Source organism: Wyeomyia smithii, chromosome 2 (genome assembly GCF_029784165.1).
Source record: "Wyeomyia smithii strain HCP4-BCI-WySm-NY-G18 chromosome 2, ASM2978416v1, whole genome shotgun sequence".
NCBI lineage: Eukaryota > Metazoa > Arthropoda > Insecta > Diptera > Culicidae > Wyeomyia > Wyeomyia smithii.
The window spans coordinates 70,507,403-70,520,704 of record NC_073695.1 but is presented as its reverse complement, the minus strand read 5'-3'; the positions used below and the strand labels follow the sequence as shown (position 1 = coordinate 70,520,704).

At 37.9% G+C, this 13,302-nt stretch overlaps 1 protein-coding gene across 6 annotated transcripts in view; it reads right to left on the bottom strand.

Annotated features, from left to right (window-relative positions):
* LOC129724969 (uncharacterized) overlaps positions 1-13,302 on the bottom strand; it is a 299,807-nt gene that overhangs the window by 242,871 nt on the left and 43,634 nt on the right. The window lies entirely within an intron of this gene.

Sequence of the window (13,302 nt, the reverse complement as noted above, 5' to 3'; positions counted from 1 at the left end):
TTGACTCTTGACTCTTGACTCTTGACTCTTGACTCTTGACTCTTGACTCTTGACTCTTGACTCTTGACTCTTGACTCTTGACTCTTGACTCTTGACTCTTGACTCTTGACTCTTGACTCTTGACTCTTGACTCTTGACTCTTGACTCTTGACTCTTGACTCTTGACTCTTGACTCTTGACTCTTGACTCTTGACTCTTGACTCTTGACTCTTGACTCTTGACTCTTGACTCTTGACTCTTGACTCTTGACTCTTTACTCTTGACTCTTGATTCTTGACTCCTGACTTTTGACTCTTGACTCTTGACCCTTGACTTTTGACCCTTGACTCTTGACTCTTGACTCTAGACTCTTGCCTCTAGACTCTTGCCTCTTGACTCTTGACTCCTCTCATTCCTCTTTGAACACAAAATGTTCATGTATTCAAATAATGAGGAGTTAATATACTCAAATTATGAGGAGTAACAACATTTTTAAAGAATTTACTAAAAAGTTATCCTACTAGCAACATAATCAGATCTTCTTCAAAGCATAGAGTGGATGTTCAAATCTAATATTTAATGTCCTTTCGTGCGAGAAAACTCTCCTCAATTTTTTATTTCTCAGGAGAGATATTTCAAATTCCATAACGGTGTTTTTTGCAAGCTTCTCAGATACAAACGATTCAGTGTTCTCTCCAAGCACGTGCGTCGATTTGCTCACCAGTGTGAGAGCAGTTGCTTCCATAGTGAAAGATATTCTGCTACACACTAGTAATTCTCTGAGAAAAAACGACAAAACTGCTCTCGTTGATATAATTTTGAACTGAATAACTCATAAAACCTTATATTAAACTACTTTTCACTACTTATGTTTATTTACCATCTATATCACATCTGCATTCTCGTCATTGATCCCGAGACTTTGGACATACCTGCAAAACAAGAAATGAAAAATATGAAAATCTATGCTGTCGAAAAAGAATTGGCTGGAAGTTCTCCCTTTTAAGATGGATAAACTATGCAAAACAGTTTATGATATCAGCAGAAAAAATTACACAGTAAAATTCTATCGAAAATAAGATTTATTTCTTCTAGTTCTGAACTGTCTTTTCAATAAATGTATTGCTAAAGTTGATAATTCGTACATAGACTATACACGGTAGAAGAAATGTGCAAACCAATAACGAAATGTCAACGATTTTTTTGTTACCTTTCATCAATGGGTTTTGATTTAAATCTGATTTTTGTTAGTTTTTTACTCTCGGAAAATGAGATTTTTCATTTCTGTTTTAAGATAAATTCGTCCCCGTAATACTGCAAACCTTACACACTTAAACTTTTTTGCCGGGTCTCGGTAATTTATTGTCGAGAACGGCATTACTGAGTGTTCGGTTAAAAAAATGACAACTGTCACATTTTTTCGTAAATCTCGATTCAATCCAACTGAAATTTCGGCACAAAATATTACCGAGCCGAAATTTCAGTTAGGTGAACCGAGATTCACAAAAAAATGTGACAGCTGTCATTATTTTATTAACCGAGCACTCAGTGGGGCCGTTCTCGGCAATAAATTACCGAGACCCGGCAATAAACTTTAGGTGTGTAGTTAGCGAACATCTTATTGGAATTTACATCATTCAGAATAGATCTCATACTGCTTCGGTATTTTACTCAAGGCCTGAGAATTTTTAGCTAGCTATCAAAGGTCTACACTGCCTATAAAAGCATGAGAATCCCATATGACTTTCAGGCAAGTGTTAGTTTGTTCAAAATTTCGTATGCTTTGATGAAATTTGAATGTTTTTTTTTGTAAAAATGCGGTTTATTGGTCAAGAAAATAATAACACTAATTTACATGAGTTCATTGATTAAACTTCGGTATCCAAAAAAAAATTCCAAATTTTGATTATCAATCTCATCGTTATGTTCGTTGATGTAAGATATATAAATACTTAAAAATACGAAATCTTGCTTGTACCATATTTAAATTAAAGGCATACGAGTCATGGGACCTCGAAGAAAACCGGATGTTTTTTTTCTGGCAACTGCCTCCAGAAATCCTTTTTAGCTTCTGGGACGAGCGAAATTAAAGTGTTCATGAGTGTAGCCTTATAGTCAGCATCGATTCTTCGTGGACTCTTCTGGATTTTCATTGTAGACTCTATGTCGAACGAGCTCTCGTTTATTCAGCTTTAGTTGCTTTTTGGAAAACAATATGCACCGGTCCATGCTGTAATCCGCTGAAACCAAATCGCCATATTTCATTTCGTATAATATTTTTAATGTATGGACGAGGCTTTAGATTTTAAATCCTTAATTAACCTCAAAAGAAAAACTACACAGTAACACACCCCCAAAAATGGTTGCACGCTTATGCCATACGAATAACATTGTTGAATATAACACGCTAGGAACGTGTAATCACACCAAGTTAAAAAGTTACGTGACTGCTATGCTAATAAAAAAATGAATATAGCAAGAAAATTTAGTTTCGCAAAAATTAAGCTCTAAAAGAACGATTGTCAATCCACTCAGACGGAGACTCACATCAAATTAAAATTTCAGCCAATTCAACTAGCTTGGCTCTTCCCCGCTGTTTTCAACGTACGGAAATTGAATGGAAAATCCCATAAGCTCGGAGTTTTCGCGGGCACCATCCGCAGTAGTGCCCTCTGATCTACTGGCGTTACGTGAGGCACATCATCGCTCAACATGACGAGGCTGGAGGAAGACAGCACATAAACCATAGCCAAACTCAAAGCACGTCATGCAGTTATGGAATCAATCCGATTATCATGCCGAGGGTCGTCGTGTTCAGCGGCGGCGGATACCCGGATAGACGCAACGGTTAAGAGAAGAAGCAGAAAAAAACTCCCTTTTACATCCCCTAACAACTCTGTCACGACTAGCCGCCACCGATCGTGAGCGAGCTGACGGGAATGACTCCGACCCCAATCAGGAAGTAGGATACTGCAGTTCCTAGTTGCGGGTTGCAAAGTTTTCAAATCTGAAGACGAAGCAGAAATGGCACATCATCTTTATGATTGCAATTTATGTTTCCGGTTTTTATTGGATGGGAACTCGGGTAAAATAAAAAACGGCACTTCGTTTTGTTGAGTATCTTCCGAGTATGGACTGCAAAAGTTTACGGCCAAGAGTGCAAAGTGTTATATGATTAGATAAATGATTTTGCCACATCTGTAAATAACTATAGCACGGGGCGTTTTCGGAGATATGAGCCCCCCGTACACTGGCACAGCATTTCAAAGTTATTTAATCATAGGCTAAGAAGTAACATAAAAAAAACTGTAAGAAAAGATAACTAATAAATTATATTTCTTACTTAAAAGACTTCTGTTACAAGATATTTGAAATATGTGTAAATAAAATTCATACTTTTTCAGAATCCAATAGTGTTAATGGTTTTTGATTCCAGACATTAACACAAAACTCAATAGTCCTCGATTTTTTGAATGATTCCAAAAATATTTGGTATGAGATATTTGTGGCGCCTTACACGCAAAACTTTTACTTTACTTTTCTTTGAAAGCAATCAATAAAAATTCTCCCTTTTGTAACAAATTTGTTACTAAAAAGCAATCATATTCATGCTCGATCAATTACCAACAAATACTGGTATAAATTTTGCACATGTTACGAGTTCACGACTATCTAATAAAGGCAGTTATAACTACACGCAAAATTTGTACTTGTTACATTAAAAGCAACAACGAAAAATTCTTCTTCTTGGAACAAATTTGTTACTGTCATCTTCACTCGAGTAATAGCACACACTGTTGTGAATTTTTGCACGTGCTACTATTTTTTGACGGTGACTAACGTCTATATCGAAGTTAGGCACCTGATATTGAAAATCTAGTAATTCAACCAGGGAAAACCAGGGAAAAGTGGTCAGGTTTTGAGCACTTATTTTTCAGTCATTTATAATTAGGTTTTCGAGGTTTTGGCATCAATCGATCAGAAATTCTTTTACGGTTACGTAATTTATGTAACAAAAACAAACTATTGTTTGAGATACACTATTGAAAAATTGGTAATTGCTATCGATTGTCTAAATCATACCGCGCAGCCAATCACTACCTCTCTTTCCAAGCACAGTCGACACTAACGGATACAATCGATCTGACTTTGTTGTTATTGTTGTTGTCACTTTCTGATTCCGATGCTTATTCATTACGTTCCTTGTCATTTCATTATCCACTTGGCCCCTCCTTCTTTCTAACTAACTGACGAAGCCTTGGTATAAAAGGTACCGTTCGAACATTTCACCCCATCAGTTCAGTTTACTAGCAGCAGGTAGCAGCAGCGGACATCAACACCGATGGCAGTAGGCGAAGTGGATCAGCAGCGGTCAACAGCGGCGGTGGTAGTGGTTAGCTGCAGCTCTTACCTCTTTCAGTTTGGCTTCCCTTCGATCTGAGTTGGACCCCACCAGCGGTAATCCGATTCAGATATCGTTGAGTGAATACAACCCGAAACTGAAAGAGACTCGCACCGCCAGGTGGTTTGAGATGCCACCATCATCCAGCGCATGTATATATAAGGTGTATGCACATAACGTGTGTGAATATCTGTAGCGTGTGTCTCTAATATATAAGGTGTGTGGCTAGCGTGTTTGCCTTGCTATATAACGTGTGTGTATGTTTATGGCGTGTATGTATGTATGTAGCACGTGTGTGCATGTTTATAGCGCATGTGGCATCGCCAGGTTTGAGAAGCCACCATCATCCAGCGTATGTCTTTGGGCTATATAAGAGACTGTTTCTCCTCAAGCAAAGCAGAGGGGCGAATGACCGTTTGGGGTTAAAGTCCCTTCAAAAGAAATCAATGAATCAAACCCCATCAGTTTCATTACTAAACCGTACCGGTTACATAAGGACGCTAGGTGTTAGCAGCTGAAAGGAGGAAAGACAAAATAGTACCGGTCATCTCGTGCCGGTTTCACCCGTAATGCTGGTGGCTGTTAGTAGTACATGGCTTCTGCAAAATACTAAAATATCTGGAATACTGGACGGACTAACCAGTAAACAAGAATAATCGGCAGCTGGTACCTTTTGGTGCCTCGAAGTTTTGTGATGTTGAAAGGAGCAGGATGGTGATTGAGGATGATGGCAAAGCTGTGGACCCACCATCCATGGACGAGGTGGAGAAAGCAGTAAAAGAACTGAAGAACTGCAAGACAGCTGGTAAGGACGGCATTCCAGCCGAACTCTTCAAATTCGGGAGCGAACAGCTGTATCGTGCTTCACACCGGATCATGCTGAGAGTGTGGTTCGACGAAGAATTACCCTCGGATTGGTAGGAGGGTCTCTTTTGGCCGATCTACCACCGCCTGGACTGTAGTAATTATCGTGGCATAACCCTTCTCAACACCGTTTACAAAATTCTCTCCCGTATTCTGTTCCATAGACTGAGGCCATTGCCGGAGACCTTTGTTGGCGATTATCAATGTGGTTTCCGAGGGGGACGCTCCACTACGGACCAAATGTTCACTCTCCGACAGATCCTCGATAAATTTGGAAATATCAAGTTTCAGACTTACCATCTGTTCATTGACTTACGGCTGCGTACGATACAGTTAAGAGAAATGAGCACATGCTTCACATTGCAGACGATATCGACATCATTGGTATCAACCGCAGATCAGTGGAAGAGGCCTCCGGACCTCTCAAGAGGAAAGCTGCGAGAACAGGGCTTTTCATTGACTCTGCCGAAAAAAAATACATGGTGGCTGGTAAAGAGCGTGGTAGTCCGATGAACGTTGGTGCTGAGGTGGTGTTAGATGGGGGAACTATTCACCTGGGTACATTAATGACATGTGACAACGAGGTTAGTCGTGAGTGAGCTTGTGAAAATGACTGTATATCCATGACAGCAAGTTTTCAGCTGGTTCGACTATCATTGTATTGCACAGCTCTTTCTGCTCCCCGTACGTTCGGTAAATAACCCGACAGCCACTGACAACAACACACACATGCAATACTAAGCAGGCTGTTGTTTTTCACTTCCTTATGTCTGTTGGTTCTTCCAACTGTCGCTGATGACAGCTTATAATCCCCGACCTCCTTCGGCAAGATTCCGAGCGGGATGTCAGGTGATTATGATTCACAAAAGTAAGGACGATACTATAATGAAAGCTAGATGGTGCGTAACACGTTTTTTTTACGTGGGGAATGATATCAACACATATGAATCGGTTTGCTTCGTATTCATTATTGCACCGGCCTAAGATGAAGGAGAAACGAAAAAGTGCGAGTCGATGACAGCCGCAGCTGAGCAGCAGCGCAAGCCAAGCCGACAGAACATTCTCGAAATGACTAAGCTGTCATGCCTGAACGAACAAAATACATGTACAATAATGAGCCGTCATGTGCAATACAAGACAGTTGCGTTGCCTTGTGTGAGCTTTAGCTGTATGTGAGCTCTTATGAATAGCTTATTCATGAGACTGTTAGAGTAAATAGAGAGAGCTGTTGTCAGTATATTGTCACACTACAGTCTTTTTACAAAGCCTGGCCGTGAGATAAAAAAGCGGATAGCAACTGCAAACAGGGCCTTCTATGGATTGCGTAACCAGCTGAGGTCCCGTTGTCTGCAAACTCGTACTAAACTTGCACTCTACTACACACAAACCCTTCCCGTGCCGCTCTACGGCCATGAAGCATGGACGTTGAGAGAGGCCGATCGGCGAGCTCTTAGTGTTTTTGAGCGTAGGATTTTGCGTTCAAGCCTTGGCGACAAACTAGAAAATGGAGTTTGGCGCAGACGCATGAACCATGAAGTGTACCAGGTGTACAAATCGGCGCATATAGTCAAGCGGATAAAACACGGCAGGTTGCAGTGGGCTGGGCATGTACCTAGAATGCCGGAAGAACGACCAGTGAAGACTATATTTAGTAGAAATCCTGATAGAGGCCGTCGACTTCGAGGTAGGCCCCGCACTCGTTGGATGTTTGCTGTCGACGAAGATGCCCGCGAAATGGGTGTTAGAGGGGATGGGAGGATAGACCGAGCCCAAGACCGAGTGACATGGCGACGTATTCTAGATTTGGAATTAGAACGATAATTTGTCTGTCGCCCTCGCCTTGTGAGATTCTCCCCTTTTTTTGAAAAAAGTGCAATTTTTCGTCAAAAAGTATTTTTTTTTAAATTATACAGTAAGGTCTTTTTTTACGTGAGTTGCTTTTCTTAATTACTCAAACACGGTACAAGATATCGACCTCACTTCAATCACGTTTTCCGTTTCAGGCCACTAGGTACCATATATCAGTTTTTAAAAAAATTCACAATTTTCGGTGTAAATACTGAAAATTTGAAATATTGAATATTGGTCTTTAGATAGACCACTATCATATTCAAACGAGTTTCAAACATTTTAAAACGGTTTTCTTCGTTATATTCGCAACTCAAAAATGTCTTTTTTACGCGATTCCTACAAATTTGAAACGCATCCCTCGTGTAAAAAAAGACCTTACTGTAGCTTCAAAAGCATGATGTCTAGAAATAAATTGATACATGGATTTTGAAAACAATTAGTTGAGGACAGTGTTGCCAGATGGATTATTTTGCATTTGAAAAATGAAATTGCATTTTCGGCAAATGCGTATATTTTGATTTCGAATTAAACACTTCTATAATGCTCACGAGAAAACTTTTACATGAAAAACACTTATCAACCAGAGGTATTGTGAGTAAGCATTTGATTGTGTTGATTATATTTTAAAGAAAATTTTTCGAACATTAAATTTCACTTAGCAGATAGTAAGTTGTATCTGGCGACTTTTTGGTAAAGTAAGCTCCCAGTTACGATCAAGATAGGACGCTCTGTGAGTCAGGATTGCCCTCTAAGTATGATACTGTTTATGATATACAATTAGCTACTAATCCGGAAAATTGATACTGATAGTATACTTGTTAATTGTTTATGTATAACACCGTCTGTGTGCCCATAAAATTTAAGAATTTTTTGGTATATGAATTTTGATTATACTGATAAACATAAGAGAACATCTGTTTGTTTTAAAATTCTGTAGCTACTTGAGGATGAAAACGCAAGCCGGTTGTTAAGAGTATTTAAATATTCACTGAATTGACTAATTAGGTTTATTATGTTGTAACATCAATCCTGCACAATACGATAAGGTTATTTTTTGAGAATATAATCCCTATGTTGAATAATCACAAGGAGAAGCCCTTTACCCCCATAATACGCGTGAGGAACTCTTCTGCTTATATACTTACATCCGGCAGTCATTATGAGAAACCAACAATCATGGAAACTAAAAATTATTAGGAAAGCCAGTCGGTACAGTATGGCAATGAAATCATTTGCACAGCCTGTTCTGAAGATCTAAAAATTCAATTAGGTAACTCTCCCTCCCAACCGAAGAAAACCTAGTGCACGGCAATGGATATAACTTATTTTAACCACACGATTCCAGTTTCGTTATTATGCTATAAATCTTTTCGGAATTACTACATTTCATTATATAATATTAGGCAAGGATTTCACAAAGCCTTTTTAATTCCGACGGTAATTTCTTCCCATATAAAGAATGCACAATTCTTTCCGATTTTTTTCCCAAAAGGAAACAACTGCTAGCTTCAGGGAAATTATTTCCCCCAAAGTTTCACTGAGAGTAAACCTAATCCTGTTAATCTCATCGGTAAATGAAAAAAACTTCTCTAGCAACCGAGTCTCAAAACGCTTCCTCGGCATACAATCGCTTCGCTGGATCCCAGAACAATCGTTTCTTGGTGTATTCGAAATTGAACACACAAATATGACTACAATTTAGTAAATATCTTTCTATGTACAATTGTTCAGTGGTGGTGAAAACCGAACAAATCCACTCGTACAATGGCAAATATTTGGCAATAATTCCTTGTCACATGCCTGGTTTGACTTTATCTTTCCGAATTCCGCTCTATACCACGTGGAAGAGATGAACGAAAAAAGGAAAAGTATGTCTCTTTGCCTTTGGTCTCCGGGAAATTCACCATAGTGCTGGTGCTTCGCAGAAACGGGCGAGATTTGGCATATGCATAAGAGCATTATGTACGAGAGCTCCCAAGTGGAGGCTTTATTTCAAAGGCAAACGTTATTTTTACACTACTTCTGAGAAATCAAATAGCTACCGAACGCTACCCGCTGCGCACAAAGGACGGCTGTCGTCGTCATCGCCCTCGGATGTGAACGAAAATGTAAATTTAGGATCATTGACTACCGCCATAGTCATTTGTCGAAATAGCATCGCCATACACATCTCCATTTCTATTCAAACGAAAGCAAAAGGTCTGTTGCTTGTTTCTCCATTCGGCTTTCTCTGAAAATTGTTTGACATATGCTTGAGTCTAGTACTGAGTTATCAGAAAAAAATGTTCGATTGAAAAGACTAAATATCACAATAAACAAACATGATTGTAGCAAATATGAAACCAATTGATTGTTTGAAAGTCTTGCCTTGCCCCACTTGTAAATAAAAAGTGCTGAATCACTTTTTCCATTAGCTTGAAATTGAGATCATGTCCAAACAAAGTTACCGCTATACGAATCAAAAGCTTTTTCTAGTGGATGATATGGTATAGCTCAGTATGCTCCTGAGGTTATTCTAGGAAAACATATTCGGTAGAAATGCCCGACCGGGCCGTGGAGCTGATCCTACGTGGGCGTTCACCGTTAAGCCTCAGCACGTATCCCAGCCCCAACCTCCAGAAAATCCCATTTCTTTGGATTACTCCCGTCAGTCATGCATGCAAAATGTTCTGGTCTTGGCTGGCTGTCGGGATTGGAACAGCAAGGTTTGATTGTTACCATCGTCACTATCGTGATTCGGCTCACGTGACTGCTAGCTTGATGCACGTTGACACAAGCGTGCGCACAGTAAAAGCCACACCAAAAATGATTGAGGCAAATAGGACCGAAATCTGCTTTGATTCATGTCAGTTCGGTGAAGGATGCCGTGCTTAGGAAGAAATTTTATGTTTTTGCTGCAGTGTTCGGTTCGTTGACACAATCATGCTGTGTTTTCAGATTAAGCCATAGATAAAAGGTTAAACGTAAGAACGTGTGCAGATTTGCTTGATTTGCGTCACGATATCATGGTCTGTTTTCATGGTGATTTTTGATGCAGCTATAGCGAAAGTCAAAAAACTAAAATCGAACCAAATAGCCCAAAAAAGAATCAAACTGCAATTGGAATCATAAACAGAAAACTGAAATTCCCAAATGGAACATAATTTCTTCAAATGCAACGTTGGTCTTCAATCAACAATTTGAAATCTCAATTCCAGAACTGGAATCCTTTCTCAATACCAAAATAGTTATTGAAAGATGCGGCAATTCAATTCAAGATGGGAAATTCGTAACCGAAAACTTAATATTTGTGATACATATATCAAAAGCAACATCCTATGTGATTCGCCACTACATACAAAAATCCGTCATCATAAGCCATTCGATACAAAATTAAAAAATCGACATTCATACAGCTAAATACAATAAATTTGAGCTCCAGTAAAAAATATCACGAGTACGATGAAAATAAAATTGAGATGAAAAGTACTGATCAGTGGCGTAATTTTCTTCTGTATTGGTTTTGATAAATAAGTGAGAATATAAAAAGAGAGACAGGTTGAGGGAGAGCAACCTAAATCAAAAACTAGCAAGTAACAAACGAAACTAAAAACCGTGGCTTGGGGCGCTTATGTCACTCACTCTCCAAGACGGGTTGCGTTGTAGTAGGAATATGAGTGCGGGAGAATATTGAAGAGAGAGAATAGAAGAGAAAAACGTAAACAATGAAGTGTTTTCCTGCTATTATTAGCCATACCGCTTACTGTACGTTTTGTTTAAATAAACTGTTGCGTAGTTTTCTAACGGTCAATTAAAGAACATTGGAATTGTTTTTTATCGCATGACATAAATAATAGGGCCTCCCTAAACACTGACTTTTTGAATCGCGTTTAGCGGTAGGGCTCAAAAGTTTCGTCTGCTTGAAAAAGGTGCCTATGGTAAATTTCAACTCAATTGTGTAGCAACCTCTATTCCCGAACGAGGCAAAGATACGAAATTCTATTCCCACAAAGTGACAACCATTCAACGCAACCTTTCAACCTGCATAATCTGAAATAATATATATATCCCCGATATTCCTGCGTCGGAATGAAGGGCTGATACTAGACACCTTGTTTCCCATGGGAAATAGCGACAAAAATACAGCAATAAAATAGGAGTTGCGATAAGGTTTTCCTTTTTTGGTAAGGATAAATGATTGGCACAAAATCAAGAATTGAAATGCTAGAAAAAACAGAGAATATCGGAAAAGAGAGTAGTTTCTCTTCAGTTTCTTCAGTAGTTCAGGATTAAGTAGAATTTTGTTAATAATCTACCAAAGACTTGATTTCTGGTGGTCGCTATTTTCTTTGCCCATACTAATAATGTAATGAAAATCCCTGACAAAAGTCTAAAAGATAAACATAGCATTTGAAAGCAGAATTTATGAAGTTGTGCCTTATAGCGGTGAAATTTTTTGATCGATGAAAAAAGCACAGGTACTTAGTTCATGAAATTTTTGATATCGGGATATTTTTTTTGTTTAATGTCAATTAACTTAGAATAAACAGAAGGGTTGTATGCCAAGCCACGACCGCAAGGTTGACGTAGAAGTTGAGGAGTTGAAGTGCTACCGAATTCAATTTACACATACAGTAAGGTCTTTTTTACACGAGGGATGCGTTCCAAATTTGTATGGGATCGCGTAAAAAAGATTTTTTTAAGTTGCGAGTATAACGAAGAAAACTGTTTTAAAATGTTTGAAACTCGTTGGAATATGATAGTGGTCAATCTAGAGACCAAAATTCAATATCTTAAATTTTCTGCATTTACACCAAAAATTGTGATTTTTTTTGAAAACTGATATATGGTACCTAGTGACCTGAAACAGAAAACGTGATTGAAATGAGATCGATATCTTGTACCGTTTTTGAGTAATTAAGAAAAGCAAATCGCGTAAAAAAACCGTGTGAAAAAAGACCTTACTGTATAAACATTTATCTAGTAAACTAGTAAACTCATTGGTTTGAGCAAAAGAAAGCTTTTATATATCCCAAGTAGTACATTTCCGGTAAACTAGGTATGTAATTCTGTCGACCGTGTTAGGGAAAGCGAGCATTAAACGACCAGATCAGATCATCGTTTAATCAAACCAGAATCAGATCAATCGAAATCTGCGTTTCAACTAGACTCTAAATAGTACAGTTGATTGAGCGTTTCAGTGTCGTATGGAAGCATATAACAGAATATGTCGAAGTCAGTTACGCAACAATATATTACGCTGCCGTTGGTTGGTGTTGCATATTGCTGAAGGAAAAGAAAATTTAGTTCGTACTAAGACACAACCGTCCGTGTGAAGGCGTTTCAATATTTTGAATGAACGTGAAAATATTAACTCTTTAATTTTGTATTCAAATTGTCCTCAAAAGAACAATTTGTTGCTTAATTTAATCTCGTAAATTATGTTGATCGCATCTCTATGCTCTCCTTGACAGTGCACAATGCACAATGGTCCAGATACCGAATTTAGGGGGAAATTTGGGTCTAGAGCTCTATAGCAACATTTTAGAGAAAAACTTTTTTCTACAAAGTTGTTACATAAGATAAAGCGCTCATTGAAAAATTATCAAAAATTAGGGTGACCAACATTTTCGATGCAATCAAGTATCTTACTTTTTTATCTTTGTAGATAGAAGAAAAATTTTTCTACTCCATTAATTTTAAGTAACTTTGTAAAATAAAGTTTTTCTCTATCTTTAAAAACGACCAATTTATATTGAAAAAACCTATTTTATGCTCTAACTTTTTTATTTCAAGTTTCATCTCAAAACTTTCTTTGAACGACTTTTAGAGCTTTTTAAGAGAAACAATTCGCAATGCTGACAGCGTGAATATCTCAATTTTACTCAAAGTTATTAATATTTTTCATCAAGAAATATGCGTTTTTCATTTGTATGTCGTTCATTTTGGGGCAAACATAAAAAATATCTCTTGATCTCATTTTGAAGGGCATACTTGACTCTATAAATGGAGAAACTTTAAGAGATATGTAATTTTTTAAATTTGAGTAAATTCAATTTAAAAACAAGACGAAAATTTCAATAATTTTATACATTATGCATATAAAAGCACCCAGATTTATTTTTTGGTATTTTTTCTTATAACTAGACGTAATTACCGTAACTAGTTCAAAAGTTATGATTTTTTTTAAATGAAATACATCAAATATAGCCGTTTTTTATCCGCCC